The following is a 26419-nucleotide window of genomic DNA, read 5'->3' on the forward strand; positions in this document are numbered from 1 at the left end:
TTTGCTCGCCATTGTTTGCACACAAAAGCCTGATCCCATTAAGACAGTCAGATATTTCCTGCCATCCCATGGCCTCCTGCTCACAAACATTTGATGCTATTTAAAGCCTCTGCTCTGCAAATATGCTTTGGTCACATTTGTGTAGTGCCCATTAATTAAGGCCAGATTTGAAGCTCTCACAGCTGTCATTTCTATTAACTGACTTCAGGGAATGGAGGACTTTATTTTTCCAGCAGATAATTTGGACATCAGAGAAAAGCCAAGAGATCCTCCAATCCATGTGGCACTTACCTTGACTTCCAGGCATCTAATGAAAAAGCTTCTTAGACAAAAAGGGACACAAAGACTCTTTCATAGAAACCATCAACACTCTCTGCCAAGTGGGAGATTTATTGGGTGGGAGCACACACACACACACTCACACACACACATAGGCTTTATTTGAGGCACCCTGGAAAATGAAAAGCTATCTGGGAAAAGTAATCATGTGAGAAGATGGTCTTGAAGATAGCAGCTGGGTTTTCTGTGAAAGGAAAAATGGACCAATTGACAACTGTGACTCTGCTAGAAGGCTAAAAGACTTGTCTATTTTTTTTTCTACATCTATTTTTCTCAAAAGGAAACAACCATGGATTGGTTGAAACACATGATCTTCTGGTTACCGAATGCTTTAATTAATGGGGAGTCAAAAACATACGAAGATGGCCAGTTATCCAAGAAAGGAAATACTATTCTTTCCCAGCAGCATGATTTGGAGTGGAAACAACATGGTGGCAGAGGTGATACTTAAAAAAAACCTGCAATAATGGAGTTTAATGTTTATTAGGTCTTACTCTGTAGTGCTTTAAATGTATGCATTTTCATGGCTTATCTCATTTGACTCTTGAAAACCTATGAAGTAGGCACTGTGATATGTCCATTTTATAGATGAGGAAATTGCAGTTTCTAAGCTTAAGAAATTTACCAAGGTCATCAGTTAGGAAATGTCAGGGACAGAACTCAGATATTGATGAGGTCTGTCTTGCCTGTCCTAAAGCTCTTGCTTACCACCTTCTGTTATCCTGGTGCAATGGAAAGCACGTGGGCTTTGGAGACAGATCAGAGTTTTGTCCAGGTCTGTCATGTGATCATCAACAAACAGATAAACTTTTATGAAACTGCCCTTCAACTCAAATAAAATGGGAAAAATAATAGCTGCTTCATGGTTAGTCTAAAAATTAAATGAAATAAGGATAAATGAAGTCCAGAGATATTCAGTAAATGTCAGTACCTCCTCCTCCTCCATTTCATTTCATTCTAGTCATTTCTTTTTTCCATTCCTCGACTGGAGTTCCCACCATCTTGTGCGATATTGTCCCTGCATTCTTGGCGTCTTGGTTTCTGTCATGGGTGGGGACCAGCACAAAGAAATCTTTCTTTGCTTAGCTCTTCCTGGTAGTCCTGCAGCTGTACCTTCAATGCCCCTGACTCCCCCTGGTACCCCAGGAATTATGGGCCCCCACCTGTCTCCTCAACTCCTAGGGCAGCACTGAACCACAGGAGGACCTGTGAGGTGAGAAACCTGAAAGTCTGATTATCAGCCCAGCATTCTCTTCTACTGAGGAATGTCTCATGTTTAAGTGGGTTCATTAGGAAAGAGCTTTGGACAATAGCTATTTTCACTCTCAAAGTCGCTTTCTAGATTCAGATTTTATTTCTTCACAGGTGTTTTTGCCTTAGTATCTCTGAATTTCCTGGAGGATGAGTAAAAAAAAAGAAAAGACAATAATTAGCAGAATGCTTTTCAATAATCATGGTCTTTAGCTGGAAAATACAGACACCTAAAGTACTCCTTAAGATAGAGGTGTTTGTATGAGGAATTTAAGTGAGAATAGGTAGATGAATTTACTGACAACATCAGAATAAATAGAAACCTCTGAGAGTGAACTGTGATCTTGAGAGACCGTCCACTGTTAGGAGGTAATAAGGAGTAGGTGATCAGTGCTACTTGCAAATCTGATTAACTCATTTTAACCATTGTTTACAGATCTTTAACTTCTCTGTTACTTTCAAAACACCTGTATTTGAAATTTTAGATGAAAACTAAAGTTCCTTTACTAACAGATTTTTTAAAAGATTATACATCCTGGGATGTATAACCTGAGAAAGTACAATCCAGAATTGAGCCTTTGCGCCTGCTCCCTGCCACTCCACGTTAAATTTGCAAACATAAGTCTAAAGAGTTCTAATAAAGAATCAAATTGAGCTTTTGGAAGCCCACAGTTAGGAACAAAGGAAGGAAGGAGAACCAACCCACCACCTTGGAGGGCCAAGGTGGTGCTGAGACAGAGAATGATTTGAGAGGTGAGGCATGAGCAGCGCTCTCATGAATGGATGAGAACTGGGGAAACCCCATATGATATAGGGAAAAATGAAGTCATGAGCATGTTCAAGGGAGAAACTCTCAGTAATCTAGTTGGGGGGTGGTGGTGATAGGTGGCTAAAGGTTAAGAGACATGATTACATGAAAGTTGGTGCTTGTTGGAGATGTTGCTATTTTCTATACAATAAAGAAAAAAATCTTTTTAAGTAATTCCATTACTCAATTTGAAACTTTGTTATTCTCGTGGTCGCAGTGCTTTTCTCTTAATTTACAATATAGCAATGCAATAGTATGTTCTTAATTAGGCACTAGAAAAAAAGATGTCAGAACATAGTTTGACTGTACTGGATATTAGAGGATAATAGCCAACAGTGGAGACAGCATCATACTTGGAGATGCAATGAAGTTCGGGATTGTCAGTGATCCCATGTGTAATTTCTGATTTTTTTGCAGGACATGGCTACTCTTATGTAGTTTCATGTTGAGCTGAGAGTATACAATGGGGCAAAACAGGATTCTCCAGGTTGTATTTTCAGAAGCCTCAAGGCCATTTGAATACTTGTGCATCTCTGTTTTACTCTGGCTTTGTGTAGTACATAGAAGTTGTGATGAAATGTTTTATAGATGCCTTAAAGGGCCCTTCATGGAGCTTTCCAAACTATAGCTCATTACCCAGAAGCACCAAGATAAAGTCTGAAACCTAGGAGTCTAAAGACACATGAAAATCATGAATTGCATGTGGAATTGGCAAGTAGCATTCTGTATCTATTAACAGTTTGCCTTTTGTATACAATAAAGAAAAAATCTTTTTAAGCAATTCCACTACTTGATTTCAAACTATATTATTCTTGTGAATCCAGTGCTTTTCTCTTAATTCACAATATATCAATGCAATAGTACCCTCTTAATTGGGCACTAGAAAAAAAAAGATGTCAGAACATAGTTTGACTACATCAGATATTAGAAATTAGTATAGTAGTGTACATATATCAATCCTAACCTGCTGTAAAACACAGGAAGTTCAGCTTGGTGCTCTGTGATTACTAAGTGGGTGGGATGAGGAGGTGGGAGGGAGGTCCAAGAGAGAAGAGGTATAAGTATATATATGGCTGATTCACTTCTTTGTACAGCAGAAACTAACACAGCATTGTAAAGCAATTATATTCCATTTAAAAAAAAAGCAAATAAATAAAAGACCTTTCTTAAAAACAAAAAAGACATTCATACTATCTACTGTTTATCACCTGGCATGAAATTCTATATAATTTTTGGCTGTAAGTTTAAGAATTTAACCAGAAGTTCTATCAGGAAGAATAGTCTTATGTTATGCTTGAGTGACAAATAATGACAAAATATAGTGGCTTAAAACAAAGATTTCTTTTTCATTTTAGTCCTTCTAGGACTGGCAGGAGCTCTATTTATTAGAATTCCTCAGGGTCCCAAGTTGGTGGAGGCTCTACTGTTTTAAGCAACTGCTGGCTCACCCAAAGTGCACCATTTGCTCTGGCAAAGAAAGAGAAGGTTGAAGAGTTGAGCACCAGCAATTAAATGTTTCAGCCTGGAGGTGATACATGCCACTCCCACATACATCCTTTTGGCCAGAACTAGTCACATGGTCACACCTAACTTCAGAGGGGTGAGAAGTTGTAATACTCCATTTACCTGTAAGTAGAAAAACCACACACTGAGAAACATCTGTAATTTGAACAGAAGTTCATCCTACCATTCCTTTTGCCTAAGAAAAAAAGATAAGTACTTTCATCAATGTTATAAACTGTAATTTTGAAGTAAATCTTGGTGACTTGCATGGGGGATGGGAGAGAGTTCCAGTAAGCCAGATATAACTCAGGAGTGACATCCACTTAAGCTTAGAGACTATCTCTTTGACATAGACACCTCTTTTGCAATACAGAACCAAAATGCACTGAACCAAAAAATTATACTCCATGCAGATCTAGACTCTGATTTCTTCATTGTCCAAATGAGACATTCTGTAAACTGAATGGGAAGCCCAGCTGTGGCCATAAAATTTTACTTAATTCAAGAATTATTATCACTTAATATGTGCCAGTTCTGAAAGGCATGCAGAGTTAAATTTTGTATGTTCTCTGTTCAAGACACTTAACCGCAAATTTAACACCAGCTTGGTGATAATGTTGGGATTTAAATATTTTTAAAGACTTGCTATTAAGTTAAAATGTTAATGAAGAATTGTGATTTTTATCATGTGGCTTTGCGTAATCCTGACCTACTGCCAATGCATCCCTGAGGATTCTCATCTGCTAATTCTAGTAGAATGGTCTAGGTCAATTACTAGTAACCCACTTAGCAAAAAGAGCAAGCCAGAAAAATATAAAATGTATTCAGGGATATTTCTTATTCAAAATAAAGTTTAGTGCAGCATTCCACAACCTTTTTGGTGCCAGGTACTAGTTTCACAGAAGACAGTTTTTCCACAGACAGAGGAGGGATGGTTTCAGGCTGATCCAAGCACATTACATTTATTGTGCACTTTATTTCTGTTATTATTATATTGGGATATATAATGAAATAATTATACAACTCACCAAATGGCACAGTGGTAAAGAATCCTGCCAATGCAGGAGATGCAGTTTCGATCCCTGGGTCAGGAAGATCCCCTGGAGAAGGGAATGGCAACCCACTCCAGTACTCTTGCCTGGAGAATCCCATGGACAGAGAAGCCTGATAGGCTATAGTCCATGGGGTCGCAAAGAGTGTGACACGACTAAGCAAGCAAGCACACACACACCATAATGCAGAATCAGCGGGAGCCCTGAACTAGTTTTTCTGCAACCACACAGTCCCATCTGGGATGATTAGAGACAGTGACACCTGAAGTGTTTTGTGTATGTCCAGTGATGTATGTATGTGTATGTCTGTATGTATGTGTATGTTTGTGTACGTCTACTTGATAATATTGTTTCGGTTGCTCTCACTGCAGAAGACCCTGCCTCCCGAAGATAAGGATGTTGGAAATGGAAGTAAGCTTTTCAGTGCTTTTGTGGCAATCTCAGGATATTCTGTTTTGACTTTAATCCAGAATGTATAGAGATTTGAAACTGCCTCAAACATACTTTTAAGGCCACTGTCGTTTTCAGTCTCAAGTGGTAATGTGAACACTGGGGAGCGACTGTAAATACAGATGAAGCTTCACTTACTCGCTTATCCAACACTGTGAAGCCCAGTTCCTAACAGACTACGGACCAGTATCAGGGGTTGGGCACTCCTGCTTTAGTATCATGAAGAATAATACCTCTCACAATGTATATTACTGACTTTTTTCAATAGAGACAGGTCAAGGCAAAAATGGTACTGTTCTTTAGCCACCAAAATAGTGATATTGAGGGAAGATTTGGATAGCAGCAGCAAAGGCAACCTTCTAATGTAGTGTCGTGAAGTTAGAGAGCAGGCAATAACAAAGCCTGGTGGGTGGTTTATGGCAAGAGGGCCAGAGTTTGCCCAGGACTGGTCTGGAATTTTCCATCGTCAGGCTGATTTCCCTGGTACAAGTTGAGATCAGTGAACTAGGTGACTCCTTCAGAGCCAAGAGCAAAAGGACAGCATGACACCGATAAACACTCAAGTTGTGCTGACTACTATTTAGACATCCCAGGCTTCCCTAAACTGCAGCTGATCTCTGGTTTATTTTGCTCATAGATACCATCTCCCCGGCGAGACACTAAGACTATATTGAGAGCAGAGTCATGACATACCCCAGTTTTGATTTCTGTAAAGGGTTGTGTCAGTGCTAAGCATGTGGTAGATATTTAATTAATTCTTTGTTAATATAGTAAGTCATCTGATGATTTAAACTGTTCTTTCCAGACTCTCCCATCCTCAGTCAAGTCTGACTATTGATACTGAGCAGAGCTAAGATTTATTGAGTGCCTGCTATGTTCCAGGTTCAGTGCTAAGTTCTTTATACAGATTGTGGCATTCAGTTCTCACAACAATCTTATGAGGCAGACATTCACTGAGACTCCATTTCAGGATCAGTAACGTGACAAGTGTTTCTGTACAATCCCCCTGTTAGTCCCAGTCCAGTCTCTTGGGGCCACAAAGAGGACATCTTTCTTCCATGTGACAAAGCCTCCAATATTTAGAGCCATCTAGCATATCTGTCTTCTTTTCTTCCTGTTAAACACTGCAGATCTTTATTCTGTGATTGTTAACAACAATCACATACTCTTATTCCAAGTACTGTGATAAATGCTTTCCTTTTGTGGCTTAAATTACTGTAATTTTCTTATTTAAGCACCTTGTTTAACGTCATTCTGGCCAACAGGATTGCAGTCCCAGGAAAGCATGATTCCAAAGACAGAGTTTCCAGTTATTACTCAGTGTCATTACTCCTTAATGGTAATTTTATCTTTTTTCACTGTATAAAATTTCTTATGTCATCGTTTTAATAGAAGAGTGAAAAGAGCAAGTACTTGGTCATAGAAAGATCTGTGAAACGGGTGTTTTTAAGCCCCTGTTTTCCTAGGAAAGCCAAATTCTAGGAGAGATCTTATATTGAAAATATATTCTTGATACTGTACAACAGTAAATCTATTCCAGATAATTTATCTTTGGAGCTGGAAACCCAGAGCTTTACTTAAACCAGAGTCTCATCCCATAGTCCTGACAAAGAAGAGATTATGTTGAGGAAGAAGACTGTTTTAGGCAAAAATGTCCAACCAAATGGAAAATATGAGAAAAGAAGTGGCACAGACCAGTGTCCAGAGGTCTCCAGAGATCAGAGTATGGAGCACTGATGGTTGGTACACAGAGAGTGGTTTCCAAAGGGAGGGTTTGTTACAACTCAGAGTCTTTCAGGGATGAATGGCTTCCTGAGCAGGTGGGCAGCTCCATAACAGTGGGAGAAGGTCCAACAAACCCAGATAGACAGGGCTATCTGAGAAATGTCTTACAAAGTTAGGGTCACCAGGCACCCGTGAAGTCATTGGGAGATATAACAAGAGATGAAGTTAACAGTCCATGTTCTAGAACCAGACCACCAGGTTACATTCTAGCTCAATAGCTTGCTAATCTGGGACAATTTTCTCAACCTCCCTGCCATTCAGTTTTCTCATCTCTAAAATGGAAATAATATCATCTAGTCAATGAATTAATCTATGTAAGGCATTTTATAAAATAAGTTCTATGCATGTGCTGTATCATCTAATCTTATGTTGTTGTTGTGTTAAGTGGCTTCAATCGTGTCCAAGTCTTTGTGACTTCATGGACTGTAGCCCGCCAGGCTCATCTGTCCATGGGATTCTCCAGGCAAGAATACTGGAGTGGGTTGCCATGCCCTCCTCCAGGGGATCTTCCCAACCCAGAGATCGAACCCACATCTTTATGCTTCCTGCATTGGCAAGCAGGTTCTTTACCACTAGTGCCACCTGGGAAGCCCTTCTAATCTTACAGTGTTCACTTTTTAGCAAAAATGCTCTTTTTCCCAAAGAGCATGACATAAAGTGGTATGACCGATCCTAATCATAAAATAAATTCTTAAAAACTTGATGTGTTTTGTTAATATTAATTTAAGATAAAACATTAACACATAACTGTTACAATGGCAATTACTGAGCATGTGGCTATTTTGTTGAATAGCGCATGGATTATGGAAAACTATTTAGATGCCTCAGCATCTAATTTATTTCTGAATTTTATTTTGGCTTACAATTCTTGAGGAATTCTTAATCAAGGCATGCAACAAATTTCAAATTGTAGACAGACAATCTCTTTGATTAAAAATGGGAGCACTTCATCCTGAGGGCTGCATAAAAATGACTTAATGTAGCAGTGCCCAATGTGTTATAATTAGGCATATATGATGATTTAAAAGCATGTTTATCAAGTTCTTCATATTAAAAAAAAATGTTTTAAAGATTGTGAAAACGTTAAAGTAGAACCTTAGAATAACTTAAAAGCCATTAACCTATGTGGTCTAGCAATCACGTTTTATCAGTTAAATTAACTCCAGTGACCTATCCAGGGTCTCAACAAGGAATAGTAGTTCCTAGGTTGACATCAATATTCAACTTGGCCACTTACAGTAATGCCTCTGACCTTGGTTAGACCAGATGACTTCTATGGTTTCTTCTGCTCTAGGAATCTGTGATTCCAACATTCTATATTTAGTGGAAATTCTTGGTATTTCCCAAAGCCTGATTTTACTATAATAAGCCTCCTTCTCTTCCTATTGGTTGGACCATTTTGTTCTTTATCTTACAGCAATCTATTAGGAAAAGAATTTTCTTTTAAAGTTATATTTTTTGAAAAGGGCACTGTTTGCTGCAAATCCATTTTATTATTGTTCCTATCCATTTTAGAGATGTTAGTATAAAATAAAAAAACTGATTTTCTATAGCAAGAGGAGATAGTTGTTTTTTTCGCTAACACTCATTGGCAATGGCAAGGTCCAAATTTACAAAGAAACTCAAATCTGATTTTCAAAGCCAGCTAGGTCAGTGCCCTATGCTACCCTTGTTTGTGTTCTGTTCCCTGACACTTTAGCTCTGAGTTTAAAAAAAAAAAAAAGGTTCAATTTGTCAATGACTTTGAACCACAGCAGAAAGGAAAACATACAAATGTCCTTATATGTGCTGGTGACATGGTCTTCCAACTGTCCTAAGAAGCAGATAAATCATTTTGCTTTTTATCATCTGAATGGCTTTGTGTCAACCATGTCACTATTACTGAATTATTTGAGGTAAAGATCTTTCCAGTGTTCCAGCAGACACTTCCAATAACTTTCTCTAGCATTCCAGTTCACTCCTCATCTTGGTTAACAACTCAAAATCAATGTTCTACTGAAGCACCTATTAAGTTATAGTTTTATAGCCCTCCTTGGCTCAGTATCTCTAGAAGTTCCTTTATCTTAAAAAATAAAAAAAGCAGGCTGTTTCCTATCATTATTTAAAAACACAAGTTGAACAAATTGAAACTATACAGTGATTTCTTCACAGCCCTCAAACATACATAGTAGAATACTGCCTCAACAAAAATAAACTTAGGTTTCAAAAAAGAAGCCCCAGGATTGCTAGGAGGGCTCAAATACAGTGAGAAAAGAGGTGGTCCTGGGGAAATCCAGGTCTATAAGTTCATGATGCCATGATTTTAGGTTCCCTTTCCACTGGTCAAAGGAGAACATTCTGGAGGCTTGAGGCAGAGTGAGCCTAATAAGAAATAGAGGCTGTCCAGAAGACTTAAAGACCCTGGGGTCTGCACTGGATCATTTTATTACAACAGGAAAGAGTGGTTGGGAAAGTTTTTCCTGCCAGGGCTTCCGGCAATACCTGGAGACATTGGGTTAGGGAGAACCCAAAGATTCTGAGAAATTGGAGCTTTTTCGTGAGAACAAAAAGGAAGTCCAGCATGATATAAGGAGACTCCCTTCCGTGAGCTCTCAGGGAAGAGCAGACAGTCAGAAGCCGTCTTTCCCTCCATCACTGTCAACCCCAGGCTGCATGTCCTCTTCCCGAGGACGCTTGCCTTTGAGGGCACTGTGTTCACCCACTTCCAGAGCTGTTCTCCCTCCCTTGTAGTTTCTGTTCTTCACCTTAAAGCATGCTGTTTACCACCACATTCACTGTCTCAGGGACTGTTCACCTTGCCTGTCCGACCCCACTCTATCACTCTACTTCTCAGTGCTTGAGCTAGATAGTTGTGGGTTCATAGTTGGTTATTATTTAGTCACTAAGTCAAGTCCGAATCTTTTACAACCCCATGAACTGTAGCCCGCTAGGCTCCTCTGTCCATGGGATTTCCCAGGCAGGAATACTAGAGTGGGTTGCCGTTTCCTTCTCCAGGGGATCTTCCCGACCGGGAGATAGAACCCCGCGTGTCCTGCATTGCAGGCCGATTCTTTACCACTGAGCCACGTGGGAAGCACAAGTGCTCTTAATTATATGACCTCTTTCCTCCTCTATTAAAATAGTAGTAAATATTGTCATCTTAGTAGATTCTCAACAAATGCCTGTTTCCTTTCTTTCTATTGCTTTTCTTGGCATCCATTAGCACCTCTGTAGACTTCTTTGAATAATAAGAACATGCCTTTCTTTTAGGGTCCAGAGAGTCTATCAAATTGTCAAAATTGAATTTTTGACTTTTTTTTTTTTTTACTTTGGCTCTGACTCTCTTTTAACTAGGTTTCTTTTACTCTGCCAGAAAAAATGCTTTTCTTTTTACTTCCATATTTGCTGCCATTCCACATTCCTTAGAATATACACAATCCGGCTGTTCTTTTAGCTAAATAACATTCCAAGGCACCTATTGTTTAAGCTAGGAATGAATATCATTTGTTTGCATTTCTTTGAATTTGCCCTATCAGTTATCTTTAACTTGACTTTAAATGAAACATAATATGTATTGAGTTCCTCCCCTGTGTCAGATGCTTTTTATAAACTTTGTCTCCTTTTTATCATCATGAAACCAACCCAACAAATTAGATAGAATTAATGATTAGCATTACTAAGTAATATGTGGAATTTCCTGGTGACTCAGTGATAAAGAATCAAAGAATCTGCCTGCCAATGCAGGAGATGGGGTGGGGTGGGGGGTGTTTGTCCATCCCTGAGGAAGATCCCCTGGAGAAGGAAATGGCAACCCACTCCGTTATTCTTGCCTGGAAAACTTCATGGACAGAGGAGCCTAGTAGACTACGGTCCGGGTTCACAAAAGGTCAGACACAACTTAGCGACTGAACGATGACAACAACAAAAATTAATATGTACTGTCACTTTAACAAAATATTTTTGCTGTCAAAGTGTAATGATGCTAGATCATTTTCAAAATTTCTACTCTCACTCAGTTATCCACACCTGGGGTAAAACTTATTCTTGAACTGCTGTAGCCCCAGGCACTCCTTTCCACCTGGAATCAGGAACTCAAATACAGGCTTAATGCCTAGGAGGAAATAATCAGCTTGTTTAAGTGACAGCTGACATCAGGAAGCCTTTTGAGCCAGAGGAATGACATGATGACAGCAGTATTTTGGGGAAGATAAATTTCACAGCCACATGCAAGATAGATTACCTGAAACCACAACATTAGCCTTTCTTATGGTTATACATCTGGGGGGTATGATTTAAAAGCTCATAAATATCATCAGTTTAAAGAAGGGACTGGTGAAAATTAAGAATTTCAATCTTCCACCAAAGAAGATGAATCAATGTTTATCCAACTTGTTTGCATGTCCTAAATATTTATGTACACAACTGCATATTCTTAATACAGTCACTTGGAAGCCATGTGGAGAGATCCTATCTCTCATGGCCCTACCTTCTGGTTTCAAGTTGCAGAAGAAGGACACTCTCTGCAAGCATGAGGATTATTCATCTGGCTGCCACCTGAATTACTGTTATGGAACACATTGAGTTTGACAGATAACCCTGTTCTTAGCCATCCTTCAAAAGAAACGTGAAGGAGCCTTCGTGTTTAAATATTTCAGCCAGATTTCTTCCTTCTGAGCATGCATGGAACACAATGTCTTTATTTCTTAATGAAATAAATAATCACACTGGATGCATCTATAGTTAGAAGAAGGAATTATCTTGATTCGATATCTTACCCTAAAGAGCAATCTCTTGGATCAGGTAATGATCTCCCCCATGGAATGATGTTTTTCCTTGAGTCATAAATATTTCCTAGCTTGGTGAACCAACAGCTTCCTTTCCCAGCAGGACAACTGAGAAAATTACTGTTACTATTTCAGTGAATACTGTTACTGATACTAATACTATTTCAGTAATTTCAGTTACTATTTCAGTGAATAAGCTTGGACTTTAGGAATTTGTTATGAAAGGAAGGGTAGTGATAGAGATGTCCCTTCCCTTAGGTGAATGAGTGCTGTGCGAGGGGAGAGAGACATCCTGGGACTTTGTTGGGGACGAGAGAACAAAAAGAAGCTATAGGAGATGCTGAAACTATTCAGTCAGCTCTTGTGGAAGGGGAGGCCTCAGACTGCACAGAGCACCCCTGTGGAAGCAGCTTAGGAAAAGCCAGAGAGCAGTCCTAGCCATAGAAGGAATGTGTTGTGCTTAGTCGCTCAGTTGTCAGGACATTAACCTTATTTGATTTCTTGGATAGTCTAGCCCTCGATATATGTAACCCTTGGTCAGCCATCCACCAGGCTCTGTTTTTCTTATTTTTTTTAATATTTATTTGTTTAGTTAGTTATTGGGCTGCTTTGGGTCTTAGTTGCGGCACTTGGGAACTTCATCGCATCATGGGGAATCTTTCGATGTGGTCCACGGACTCTGGCTGCGGAGCATGGGCTCAGTAGTTGCTCTGTGGCATGTGGGATCTTAGTTCCCTGATCAAGGATGGAACCTATGTCCCCTGCATTGCAAGGTGGATTCTTAACCACTGAACCACCAGGGAAGTCCCGAGTTCCGTTTTTAAAGTAAAAAGATTTCCTCTGGACTAAGGGACTAGGCAGGTAAAAAAGGAGAAAGAGCCAGAAGTCCCTTCATTCAAACCCACCATCACCACCTCTATATTACACATTATTTACCTTCTGTGAGCTTTGATTAAGTAGGGACAGTCAAGAAAATTAAAAGGATAACATGTTAGGTGCCTAGCACATGGCCACTTCTCTACCCATGACAGCTGTCGGGCAGATATGTGGGGCTTCCTACTGCCTGAATCCCTGGGAGTTGCTTGAATCCCTATCTAAGACAGTGCCCATAATACCTAGAAAAGAAGTTCCTTACACTCAGAATTTCACTGAGCACCAACATGCCCGAGCTATGAGCTCCATCCACAGCCTCCCTTACTCTTTTCCTAAAATGAATATGTGTGCATGTGTGCTCAGTCGCTTCAGTCACGTCCAACTTTTTGCTACCCCATGGACTTCAGCCTGCCGGGCTCCTCTGTCCTTGGGATTCTCCAGGCAAGAATACTGGAGTGGGTTGCCATGCCCTCCTCCAGGGGATCTTCCCGACCCAGGGATCAAACCCGAATCTCTTAGGTTTCCTGCATTGACAGGCACGTTCTTTACTACTAGGGCCACCTGAAAAATCCAAAATGATCCCTTTACAACTTTTGAGGGTTTCATTACTTGTCTCTAAGACAAATCAGGAAACACAAAACAAATGAACCCATATTTTTTTTCAAAAATAGAGAGGTAACAAAATTATAAGAAAAAAATCTCTGGAATTCTTGATACCATTGTCCCAGAATGTGATTGAAATGCAAATAGATCACAGGAGTTTCCTGTTACAACCTGGCTTGGAGCACCACTTGAGAATCATGTGTAAATAGAAGTGAGGTTTCTGTGGCCAATGCAAACAGACCAACCTCCTCTCTTAGAGTAGAATGTGTGTGCCTGGTGTGAGAAGATGAATTCCCTTGGCCACGCCCAAGAACAGGTCACTGACGGGAGGCAGGTGCAGCCTCAAGAAGGGAGGTAACAACATTTTTCTAGCCCCAAGTCCAAACCAGTTCTGAACTGGGTGCCTCCAACTGCATGTTCTCATTTAAACTTCACAACAGACTTGAGAAACTCTATTTTAATGCCACTGTTTTAGAGGGAAGGAAACTAAGGCTCAGAAAACTGAAATCACCTACAGGGGTAGCATGCATTAGGGGTGCTCTTTGGTGGGCATCCATGTGTCTAGAAGAAAAGACTTTTGAAGATGTGGGAATATAGAAGAGAAATTTTTACTCCAGATTATGGAAATGAAAAGGATTTAAAGGAACCTAAACCAGGAATATTAAAGGCAGGAGAATAGGCATAATGTAAATGCGAGTTTCGGTGAAGACTTGGGAAGTCTGGGAACAGAGAGAGTTTAAATTACAAGTAAACTTCAAATTCAAGGTCAGTATTAACAGTCCTCCCAACCACTCAGGGCTTCTCATCGACCCTCTACAATCTCCTAGCTTCTCTCCTCCTGATCTTTCTCTCTCTCTCTTCTATCTCCAGCTCTGGAAGCAAAGCCAGACTCTTCTACTGTTTAGCCCTATCTTAGTTTCACCATTCTCTCCTGTTGCCTTGGTTTCTGCTGACCCCCAGACCTCAAGGTCCCACCTCCCAGCCCACGCAATTTATCCAAATATTTTCACAGAGACAGTTTGCTTTCCAAAAGGAGTTGCTCTTCTGGCTAGCAGACAAAAACCTTTTTCATGTGATTATGGGGACATAAGGAGAAAGAAAAGAACATAGACCATTTGAGTGAGGAAACAGTAAGCCCTGGCCTTGGAAAGAGGAGGGGGACATCATAGTATAAAAAGGAGACTCTGGCAAGGAAGTCCTCTCTCTGCCACCCTGGAGAAATCACTTCCCACCCCAAACTTGGTTCTTCATCCATGAAGCAAGGGACTGGGGCTCCTGGAGACTTCCCTACTGTCCAGCACTGGGATTCTCAAGATACTGTGTTTATGGATGTGATGTCTCTCCTCTGTCCCTGTCCCTATTAGAACTTTCCAAAGGCATTATTTCTTTTTTTATTTTTAACCAAGAAGGTGATAATGTTGTGTTGTCATTATTTTGACTGGATGGGAGAGTTTGTTGTGCAACTTGAGAAAAGTATAAAGGACTTGGAGTAAACAAAAAGTGACCTGGAAATTATCTCAGATGGCACAGAACTCACCCAAGGATCCTACTCAAATCTAGACCCTAATTCATTAAGCCCGTGATGGGGCCCGAGGTTTCTAAGGAGCTCTCAGACAATGCCTATGCTGCTAATTCATGGACCACACTTTCTGAAGCGGTAGGCTAGCGAAGATCCAATAGTGCATATTATTCTTTATTTTAAAAAAGAAAATCAAAACAGAGGAGTGATAGGTAAGATTTGAAAGGATTCCCATCCAAAAAGCTGAAACAAGAATGTTTAGTGTCCTAGAGGAAAGTTTCAGTGAAAGAGAGAAAGAGAATTTATATAACTAAATTTAATGAATGAATTAATGATTATCAAGGTGTACACTCAGACCCTCACTCTAAGATGATTCCATCAAAGACCTGATTTTCTAGGAAAACTTCTGTAGCATGCTTCCAGGTTCCAAAGCCACGGACCTCCCAGTCTTCCTTACTTTACCTTCCATAGACCATCCTTCTTCAATCCATTAGTTGTTCCTTTGGCCTTATATAATTGTGCCCTTGCCCTCCATTCTAATTCCATCTCTCTGGTCTGGGCTTCCATCCCTCTGTGTCCATCCTAAAGTGTTGTGTTTGTGCTTCTCAACCTCTAGTCTCTTCCATCTCTAATCCGTTGTCTGTGTGTGCCAAGCATCTTCTGAAAACAGCATTTCAGTGCGCCCTTCCCCCCGCCTTGAGTCTTAGGATTGAGCCCTCATGCCTTGGTAGCCAGTCTTTCCTTCTCATCTCCTCCCACTCATCCACCCTCCCACCCCACCAGTCCTCTCAGTCATCCCTGGAGAGATCCCCCAGTGACAGCAAAAAAGCCCACTAACCCCCAAAGTTTAACTCACATAGATTTTTAAGCATTTTCTTGAACATTCTGGAAATAGAAAGCCTGAATATTCCACCCACAGTTTTAAATGCTCCACAAAAACATTTTGAGACGTGAACATCACATCTTAACAACATGGCAGAAACTTGCCCATAAGAGCACAAAAATATGCAGTCACCCTGAATTTCTGAATCTACCTTTCTTGCGTTCCTAGACTATCACTTCTTTTAATGTTTAACCATTGTTTCTTGTCCATAAACTATTGCTTATTTGAGTACCCTTTTACCAAGGCTTATAGGTGCCATCTTGTGGAGAAAAATGCAAACAGTCTAGAGATAGATTGTGAATTATGGGAGATGACAAGGGCAAGCATGAGCCTCCCTCATTGCCTTCTGGTCCCTGGAAGGGACCACGGTCCTCCCAGGTCTTTCTGGTTGAACCTGTACCTGTGGATGTGGGCTGTCTGCACCCAGGAGGCCATGCAAACTGGGCCATTGTGCCAGCAGCCTCCACCCTGGAGCACAGTTCATCTGCCCAACTCACTATTGACTTTGCTGGTGACCTGGCTTTCAGAACTTCACCCTTTAAAGTGTAGACAGCATCTCTCTGCTCCCTTCTGCAAGAAACTGCCTGGTCCTGACCCCTTGGCAGCCCTACAGAGTTAAGATACAATCTGACCAGATATTTTAAACAGAATTCTCTCTTTTTTTAACTTTTTATTTTATATTGGAGTATAGCCGATTAACAATGTTGTGATAGTTTCAGGTGCACAGTGGAGTGACTCGGCCATACATATACATGTATCCTTTCTCCTTCAAACTCCCCTCCCATCCAGGCTGCCACATAACATTGAGCAGAGTTCCCTATTAAACAGAATTCTCTTTAAATAGAGAAGTTACCAGTCAGTCTTACATTTTAAAAGTAAAGTTCAGAGGTTCCCCCTATTCTGTTAAAAAATACGGGCACCTTACTTTTGTTAATATAATAGAGAAGTTGTCATTGTCATAATGCATTCATGCCCCCTCATTACAGTCCATTAGGGAGGAAGATCGTGAAAGTGAAACATTGAAATTTTAGAGTTTGAAATACCCCTAGTCTCCAGGGAAAGATGACCCTAGGAGGAGAAGGGTTGGTGATTTTCTCATTGTATATCAAATGTTCCCTCTCAGGATCCCATCCCTCAGATTTATAAACATTGGTGTAGTTGATTCTCACCCAATTTTATCCTAGGAGGGTGCCAACATTTTCTTCCAGTTGAGTCACTTGGTAAGGTGCTATTCTCTAATGAAATGAGATGAAGTACTGAAAAGGGACAGCCAAAAGCTTGATTAAAGCCAGATTGCCAGTTTCACAATTGCCTTCATTAAGGAAGCCAGAATACCTTTTATCCTGTGCACCATTTCTTCCCTTCCAATGGATGACATTGTTAGTTTGGTTCCCACTGATTCTTGTTTCCAATTTAATTTTGTCTGCATGAAGCAAATTTCTCCTTTAGACATGGAAGGATTTTTTCACATCAGGACTGTATCCCTTTTTTCCCCAGAAACAGTTTAGCACCAGAAGAGACTTCAAGGTGATTCAGTTGAAGAAGCAAATTGATTCCTATAACTTTATTCTCTTGGTTCCTCAACCAAATTGCTCCTTCATTCAACAGACACTATGCACCTCCTGTATGCCAGGCACTGGGCTCTTTCCAGTACATATGTGCTCATATTGAAGTTAAGCCAAAAGGCAAGCTTCAAGGGCTCTAGAAGGCAGCCTGATGGCAATGCGGAAGTGTTTTTTAACACTGAATAATTACGAATTCTTTGCTCATTAGTTTCTGACATTTATAGATGACTGTTTTGCACTTCTATGAAATTGCCACTGTTTTAAAGCTTTTTTCTGGGGTATCTGTGCTCCTAGGTCTCCCATGAGCTGTGGAATAAACTAGAGCAGTGCTTCTCAACCGGGGGTGGTTTTGTTCCCAAGGGGACATTTGGCACTGTCTATCCCAGTAGCTCAGGTGGTAAAGAACCCATGTGCCAATGCAAGAGACACAGGCTCAATCCCTAGGTTGGGAAGATCCCCTGGAGAAGGAGTATTCTTGCTTGGAAAGTTCCATGGACTGAGGAGCGTGGCAGGCTACTGTCTGTGGGGTTGTAAAGAGTTGGACGTGGCTGAGCACCCATGTCCACACACCTATGCAGATATTTTTGTTTGTCATACTGAAGCAGGGGGTGGCTACTGGCATCTAGTAGGTAGAAACCAGGCATGCTGCCAACCACCCCACAGTGCAGAAGACAGTTCCCACAACCAAGAACTATTTGAGCCAAAATGGTGCTAGAGCTGCAGTTGAGAAACCCTGGCCATGAGGAAGAAGAGCCGGCAGGATGACAAGACATGGGGCTTCCAAACCCTTCCAGTCTCTCTTCAACAGAACAGTTCTGCTTTTCTCAGTTTACGTATTGAAAGTCTCTGTTTCTGCGTGAGGTTTTGTTTGAAAAGTATGTATTTTCTGCTTAAGAGGGAAAAAGAAAATGACTGAGGTGGAAAGTAACTCTTGGCCTTGCATCTTACAGTTGAGACACATTGAGAAAAATCAAGTGAGTGGCGTGTGATACAGGATGAGGGCCGTCAGGGGCAGACTGGAGCCATCAACTTCAACTTCTGTCTTGTCTGTGCAAGGCTCTGCATCCCTCCCTCTGAACATTTACACACCATATTGAAAGATGGCATCATGTCTGCCTTTTGATTTGGACCAGGGGTTGGCTTTTTTTTTTCCTATAAATTACTAAAATAAATATTTTAGGCTTTGTGGCCCATACTATTGTATCTAAAAGTAGGGTCCCGCTGCCTGCCGCTCAAAAGCCATTAAAGAGGCCAAGTTGGTGGAAAGGAAACTTTGTTTTGTTTTGGATGCCGGCAGCCAGGGGTGGGAGGGCAGATACCTGTCCAGAGGTTGTTTGCCCCCACTGACAATCAGTGGGCAAGAGCTTTTATAGGTTGAGGGAGGGGGCTACATGCAGAAATAGCACAATCAGTTCTGACAGTCATCTTGAAATTGGTCATCCGTGGTCTGACCAGCATCATCTAGATTAAGTACAGTTAACCTTCAATTCTAGGGTCGGTTTGTTTCCATTTCTTGAGGCCAGTTCTCGGAATTGTAGCAGCTTATTTCACGGCTACAGGCTGGTCATCATGTAGTGAACTTCTTTCACCTGGTGAGGGTTTTAGTATCTATAGGACAGCTCACGGGATATGGCTCAGAATACTATCTATCACCCTTGAGAAGGAACTGGAAGTCCTTGACTATGAGAAATGAACTAGGAAGTTATTATTTCCCGTTGACTGTTTTCGTTTCCACATTTTCTCACTTCTCTGATTAAACTTAGTCTTTGGCTTAAGTTTTCCGCAGACAAAAGTTAAGCTGAGGACATGAGGGCAAGGACCATAGGCTCTTGCTCCACCTCACTATCTCTGTCTCAACGACTCAGCCCCGCTGTTGTAACACAAAAGCAGTCCCAACAATAACTAATGGGCGTGTTTGTGTTCCAATAAATATTTATTTATAAAAACAGGTGGTGGCCAGATTTGGTCAGTGGGCAGTAGTTTGCAGATTGCTTGGACCCTGATTTGACTATAAGTTTTTAGTAGGAACCAGGTTGGTTTTGCCTTCATGTCTCTCCTGCCTAGCACTGTATTGGCACATAGTATGGGTTCCTCAGGAAACATTTACTGAACTGTATTGAGAGTCAATCATGTAGGCACAAGCATTGGAAGATTTTATTTTATTTTATTTTATTTATTTATTTTTTTATAAATTTATTTATTTTAGTTGGGGGCTAATTACTTTACAATATTGTAATAGTTTTTGCCATACATTGACATGAATCAGCCGTGGGTTTACATGTGTTCCCCTTCCTGGACCCCCCACCCACCTCCCTCCCCATCCCATCCCTCTGGGTCATCCCATTGCCCCGGCCCTGAGCCCTTGTCTCATGCATCGAACATGGAATGGTGTTCTGTTTCACATATGATAATATACATGTTTCAATGCTATTCTCCCAGAACGTCCCACCCTCACCTTCTCCCTCAGAGTCCATAAAATTGTTCTATGCATCTGTGTCTCTTATTCTGTCTCGCATATAGGGTTATCGTTACCATCTTTCAAATTCCATATATATGCATTAGTATACTGTATTGTTGTTTTTCTTTCTGGCTTACTTCACTCTGTATAATGGGCTCCAGTTTCATCCATCTCAGTAGAACTGATTCAAATGTATTTTTTTTAATGGCTGAGTAATATTCCATTGTGTATATGTACCACAGCTTAGCATTGGAAGATTTTAATGAGAGAACAACTGGGAAAAGATCCATCCAGTATTTCTCAGAGAATTTCTGTTTATTGTGTAACTATTTCCCTATGTTGGATATGTAAGATGTTTCCAATTTTTTATTAATAATAATATGGTAATGAGATCCTTCACACAGAAATTGTTAGCCTCATAATTTCCTTAGTGTAAATTCCTAGAAGAAGAATTCCTGGAGGCTTCCATGGTGGCTCGGTGGTAAAGAATCCACCTGCCAATGCAGGAGACATGAGTTCGATCCCTAATCCAGGAAGATCCCACAGGCCAAGGAGCAACTAAGCCTGTGCACCACAACTATTGAGCTTGTGCTCTGGAGCCCAGGAGTCGCAACTACTGGAGCCTGCAGCGCCCTAGAGCCCGTGCTCCACAAAAAGAAAAGTCACTGCAACGAGAAGCCCACAACTAGAAAAGGCCTGCTCAGCAACAAAGAACCAGCACAGCCAAAAATAAATAAATAAAATTTTAAAGCAAAACAAAAGAAGAAGACTTCCTGGGTCAAACAGTATTTTTGGCTAAATAGCTTTCCAGGAAGGTGGTATTGATCTACATTCCTGACTGTAATAAGAAGGAGATATTTATCATAAGCCCAAGAATTTCTTTCAACAGGATGTCGTGAATATAAGTTTTGGCATCCGTATATATTTCCACGAATTAGTTCAGTGTAAATATAAGTACATTGGTGTTAAGGACTAATCATTTTAATAATACTATTCTCCTACAATGTTGTGACGGCATGGTTATTAAGACATTTTGTTTTACCTGTCGGTGTCATCTGGCCAACTTGTAGAGGTTACCGTATCTAGTGTGCTTACTGAGCACACACAGAAACATCTGCTTCCCATTAGGGAGTCTGAAGCTCCAGTATCTGCATGCCTGGCACCAGCCTACCCTGCCATGATGTACAGAGGCCTCCTCCCTGTGAAATTCACCACCAAATATGTCATCCAGATTGCTCATTTCCCACAGGAAATTTCATTTAGGTTAATTTTGGCACACAACTGGGGGCAACTCTTGAGCAATTTCTCCTGTGACGGCTTGCAACATGTAAAATTTTCCTACAACATGTTGCAAAAATCACTGGAAGGTAAAAGGATATCTGATGGTTGTCCAATCACCTTTGTAACAACAAGAAATATCTCTTTTGAATGACAGTATGTGATGAGCAGAAAAAAAGAAAGATAAAATAAAGATAGACCAAGGACCAGATGCTTGTTCTGTCCATTTTCACTTGGTACTATTGAAGCAATAAAGATGCAAAGGAACCACATAAGGTGCCTTACGTTTTTGGTGAACTTGGCCTTTTGTTAGCACTTCAGACTTCTCTGAATTCCTCCGAATGAAGAAGAGAATATCTACAACTGAGAAGTAATAGAAAGTGCTATAGAAATAGGAGTGAGTCTGAGCACTTACATGTGATGGGATTTACTTTAAAATGGATGGATTCCAGATAAAACCAAGTCTGTAAAGATAATGATAAACTCAGTGTTTTCTGAGAGGCCACCCTATCACAGCTTCCTGCTAAATGCCTTCTGTGTTTACTTCATCCAATGTTCCCAACTGTGCTAGGAGGTACCACCCCAGTCATAGATAAACTGAGGCTCAGAATGGCTAACTGACAGGTCCAATGATGCAGCACTCCTAAGTGGAGACGCATCACAAGACCTGGCTCCAGCAGACCCCAGTGTCGCCTTCTGTGCCCACTGCTAGCACTTGGGTGATGCCTCTGGAAGAGTTTAGAGACATGCTGTTGTTGCGTTTGGTCGCTCAGTTGCTCTTTTGTGACCCCCCTGCACTATAGCTGCCAGTCTTCTCTGTCTATGGGATTTCCCAGGCACAAATACTAGAGTGGGTTGCCATTTCCTTCCCCAGGGGATCTCCCCAACCCAGGGATCAAACCCTCATCTCCTGCATTGGCAGGCAGATTATCTCTGAGTCACCAGGAAAGCCCATTAGAGGCATAGACCAGCACTATTAAGTCATGCCCATCAGAGACCAGCTGACCAGACTTCTGATATGCAAAACCAGAATTCAGTTCAGATTCATTTTTGAGCACTGTCCCTTGTAGATCTGGATGATGGCAGAAATGTTCTCAGCACCAAGCCCAAAGAGAAGCAACCCATCCAGCATCACACATAAGTCAGAGACTGAGCCAGGACTGTGCTTCAGATTGCCTGATTCCCAGTACATTCTTTCCATCACGCCGAACTGCTTTTCCTGGTAAATGACGTCAGCTCCACTTATCAATTTACCTGGTCATGTTTTGGAGGAGAATACCAGCTGCTTTAAAGAAAGTAACACAGCACACAAGTCTGGACATGTGATAAAATTTTGTAGACATATACACCAAGAAAAAGTGCAGGTTAAAAAATGCCAAAATCCAAATGAAGTTTATTCTCGAGTTGATATACTGATATGCACGATATATATGGTTTTGACAATGTGAGATATTGTTCTCAAGGGAGGCTGGGTGATAGGGTCACTGAAATGCTCTGTACTGTTTTTATAGCTTTTTGTGAGTCTTAAGAACTATTTCAAAATAAAAAGTTATAACAATAAGAAGGTAATGTGATAGGAAGATTAGCCAAAATATTTATTCACTTACTGCATGTATAGTGTTAAAACAGTCTGTGTCTGTGAGAGATACATGATGTGTTTGATACTCCATAATGTTGAAAGAGGAGAATGCCAGAGTCACTCCTGGACCAAGCTCTCACTGTCGCTGTGGTAACAGTGCCTTGAACTCGCTCCTCTACACCTAGGTCACTGCCACCATCCGCTCCTTCAATAATGCTCGAACCCTCAGTGTGACCTCTGATCCTTTGGAGGGGGACAGTTTTTGCATAATAGTTATAAGCATGGACTCTGGCTTCAGATCCAGCCCCACCACTTGTTAGCAGAATGGCCTTGGGCCAGTTACCTAATCTGTCTCTTAAATCCTCTTTTCCTAGTTTTTCAGCAATAGTATAGATTGCTTTTAAGATTAAATGAGATAACTGTATATTCAGAGGGCCTGGAATACGACAAAGACTGTAAACTTTAGGTATGACAAGACTGAGGAGGAGGGGGAAGAAGGAGAACAGGACGGCAAGCGGAGCTCCCTTCCTCCTCACAAAGACCGGTCCATTTTGCTTCCTAAGCATCTCTGAAATCCTCTTCCTGCCATCACTATTCCCCTAGTTCAGACTGGGATAGTGCCACATTCTCCAGACGTATCTGCCCCATTGGTGATTATCAGCTTTCTAAAAGAGAGTTGATCTGACTCAGCATGACACAGAGGATGCAGGGACTCCTCACTGCCTATTAGCATGTCACTTTCTGCATGTATGTCTTATCCGCCCAGTTAGAGTCAAACTCCCATAGGCAGGACCTGTGTCAGATTCAACCTGGCCTTTCCCAGATGGCCCACCTGGTGCAGTCACTCAATGATAAAATGTGTGTTTACATGTTTCAATCTTGCCATAAATGATCCTTCTTATTTTTCAGATTATAGCTCTTGCCATCACTTGTGCCACCACATGCTTCTCTGAAGGCAACCCCCAGACCAGGAAAAACTGCTGCAGCCCTCCCTCTCCACATCTAGATTTATCAGGAGTGTCTGTGCTGTATAGGAAATCTGGTGGGGATCCATTGCACTGTGCAGAACATTTTAATAGTGTCTGATTTACAAGATAGAATGTTTTTTGTCTGTGTCTGGGTTGTCTGAAGCATCTATGGCTGTATAATTTCTTTGTGATTGTTCCACTCTAACTGGGCTGGGGGCTGAAGATTCATGCAATGTCAGCCCCCGTCTTCGAAAGCTCTCATTCATTCCTGAAATAGCCCATACACCCCATTGACAAGAGAGGAACTCACTAGACTGCCTCTTCTCCTCACTCTAAGACCCACTGTAGCTGCAGCCAAGGTTATCATCTGAACAAAATCTGAGGGTAGCCCTCACTTTCTTCAGACACCCGGTGGTTGTTGATACAATAGAATAAAATTCTGATTCTTCACCCTGGCAAACAAGATCCTTAAGAAACTCAGCTGAATTCTCCAGCATCCTTTCATCCCTCCTAGCAAACCTACACTTCAACCATGTCTGTCTGTGAGCATGTTCCCTGATTCCTCAGTGTTTTTTCCTACTTCTGTGTCTTGGTACCCATTCTTTAATTTACCTGGAGTGCCCCAAGAGAATGAGCTCCATCTGGGAGAAGTTGAGTCCAGGGGTAGCAAGAATGGATCATGGTTGGGGGAAGGGAGGAAAGTTAGATGTTGCTAGGGCAGGGAGTGAGTGCTGCCAGCTTCTCTGTTCATCTCCCCATCAGTGACCATCAGAGGCATCTCCTTAATTCAGTTAGCATCTTTCTTTAGCAAAGTGGGATCTATTTTCCCAGACTTTTTCTGATGGTGGGTTTTTGTTTGTTCTTTTGCTTGTTTGGAAGCAAAGGAGAACCCAGAGCAGGGGTGCAGGGTAGAAACCACGCAGGGAAAGCATTTTCCTTATTTTTCTGCTACAATGTGCATGGGATGAGGGCAAGAACTATTTGAGGGAGGAGAAATACATAGGAAACATGGCATTTTGAAAGGTTAATGGGATGTGTAGGAACATACTGAGATGATGTTCTGTTATTGTCAGAGATAATGTTTTACAGAGAAGCTATTTGTGAAGAGAGACCAGTTATTGTTGATGGACTAATGTGCATGCAGGAATATGGAAGTAATAATGCCGATGTACAGTGCCTGCAGAGAGATGTCAGTCAAAACACAAAGTCGGCATTGGGCTGGGGGAGAATGAACATCTTTTGATTTGACTCTGCCTATAAGTAGGACCCACATGAACAGACCCAGGATTGTTTAACAAAATCCGAGGTGGACTTTGAATGGTTTGCTGACCACTTTGCCCCTGAGGTGGGGGTTTGATGACTGCTCTTAGAATTCCAGAACCATCACAACCCTGTGATTCAGCAAATGTCTCTTAAGTTGTAGAGTACCATTCTAATTTCAAGTATCATTTCCTGTCCCCTTAACCCAGTAAAATAAATACTGTCATCCAGATATTTCATCGTCCAAACTGCAATCAGCTCACTTCTGTCTGCCCGCAGGACTGTGACAGAAACTTCTCTGTGCAGACCACACATCCTAACTTTAAATTCAGGATACATGAATGTGAGTCCTATGGAATCAGCAGTGGAAAAGGATTCTGTGAAAATCATTCCATTCTGCCCTAAGGTTTAATTGCCCTAAGAGATACATGAATAGGGAGGGGAAAGATAAAGCAAAAAGATCTTGGGATGGATAATGGGAAGATTCTTCAGGCAAGGAAATGCAAGAAGGTCAGATTACCTTTAAACCCTGGTAGGAGACTGCCTCTACAGACAGTATCCTGTTATTTAGATGCATATCATCCAGTTTACTGATGTTTCTGTCACTTGCTTTTCTGTACCTTTCTGCCCTGGGAAAAATGCTTTGGAAGAGCCAAGCAGAAGTCCTACTGCTCCATGTTTCAGAGACATAGAGACCAGCGGGGATCCAGATCTTAACCAATTTGATTTAATTTCCTAAGAAACAGGGCCTGAGAACACTACTTTGGGGGGTTCTTGGCTAAGTGTTTGTATTGTCTGTCATTTAGAACAGAAGATGTGGGGACAGACCCCAGTTTTAGGTGCAGTGCTTATCGTGGTCCCAAAATCTTCCAATAGGGGATGGGTTTTCAGGACAACTTCAGTGTCTAACCTCTGTAAATAAATGTCCAACCCCCACATCCTCCTTATTCATTTTCCCTGTGTTATCTTTCCCTTGATCATTTACTACCACCAGGTGTGCTTGTTTTACTTACTTGTTTATTACACTGGCTCAGACTGTAAAGAATTTGCCTGCAATGCAGGAGACCCGAGTTTGATCGCTGAGTTGGGAAGATCCCCTAGAGAAGGAAATGGCAACCCACTCCAGTATTCTTGCCTAGAGAATCCCATGGACAGAGGAGCCTGGTGGGATATAGTCCATGGGGTTGCAAAGAGTTGGACTGACTGAGCGACTAACACTTTCACTTTTCTATCTGTGACCCCCACCTCGCCGCTACAATGTACATTTCACACATACCTAGAAAAGAAGTTATTTCCCCAGAGTAGATGCTCAGTAAAATTCTGTTGAGTGAAAGGCAGGAGGAACTTGCTCATCTACAGGAGCTGGATGGGGGCAGGAACACAGTCAGTTCAAGACCCAGTAGATCCTCAGTGGTCCCCTGTCCGCTTCGCCCCTGGGATGCACCTGACATATGCTACAAGAGTCTCTTGTTTTCCACCTCT

At 41.3% G+C, this 26419-nt stretch overlaps 1 protein-coding gene across 5 annotated transcripts in view; it reads left to right on the forward strand.

The window, feature by feature from the left end:
- The window catches only part of THSD4 (thrombospondin type 1 domain containing 4), a 635320-nt gene that overhangs the window by 506431 nt on the left and 102470 nt on the right, over window positions 1-26419 (forward strand). The gene's annotated exons all lie outside the window — the stretch shown is intronic.

Source organism: Giraffa tippelskirchi, chromosome 7 (assembly GCF_054371585.1).
Source record: "Giraffa tippelskirchi isolate mGirTip1 chromosome 7, T2T-mGirTip1v1.2.pri, whole genome shotgun sequence".
NCBI classification, from domain to species: domain Eukaryota; kingdom Metazoa; phylum Chordata; class Mammalia; order Artiodactyla; family Giraffidae; genus Giraffa; species Giraffa tippelskirchi.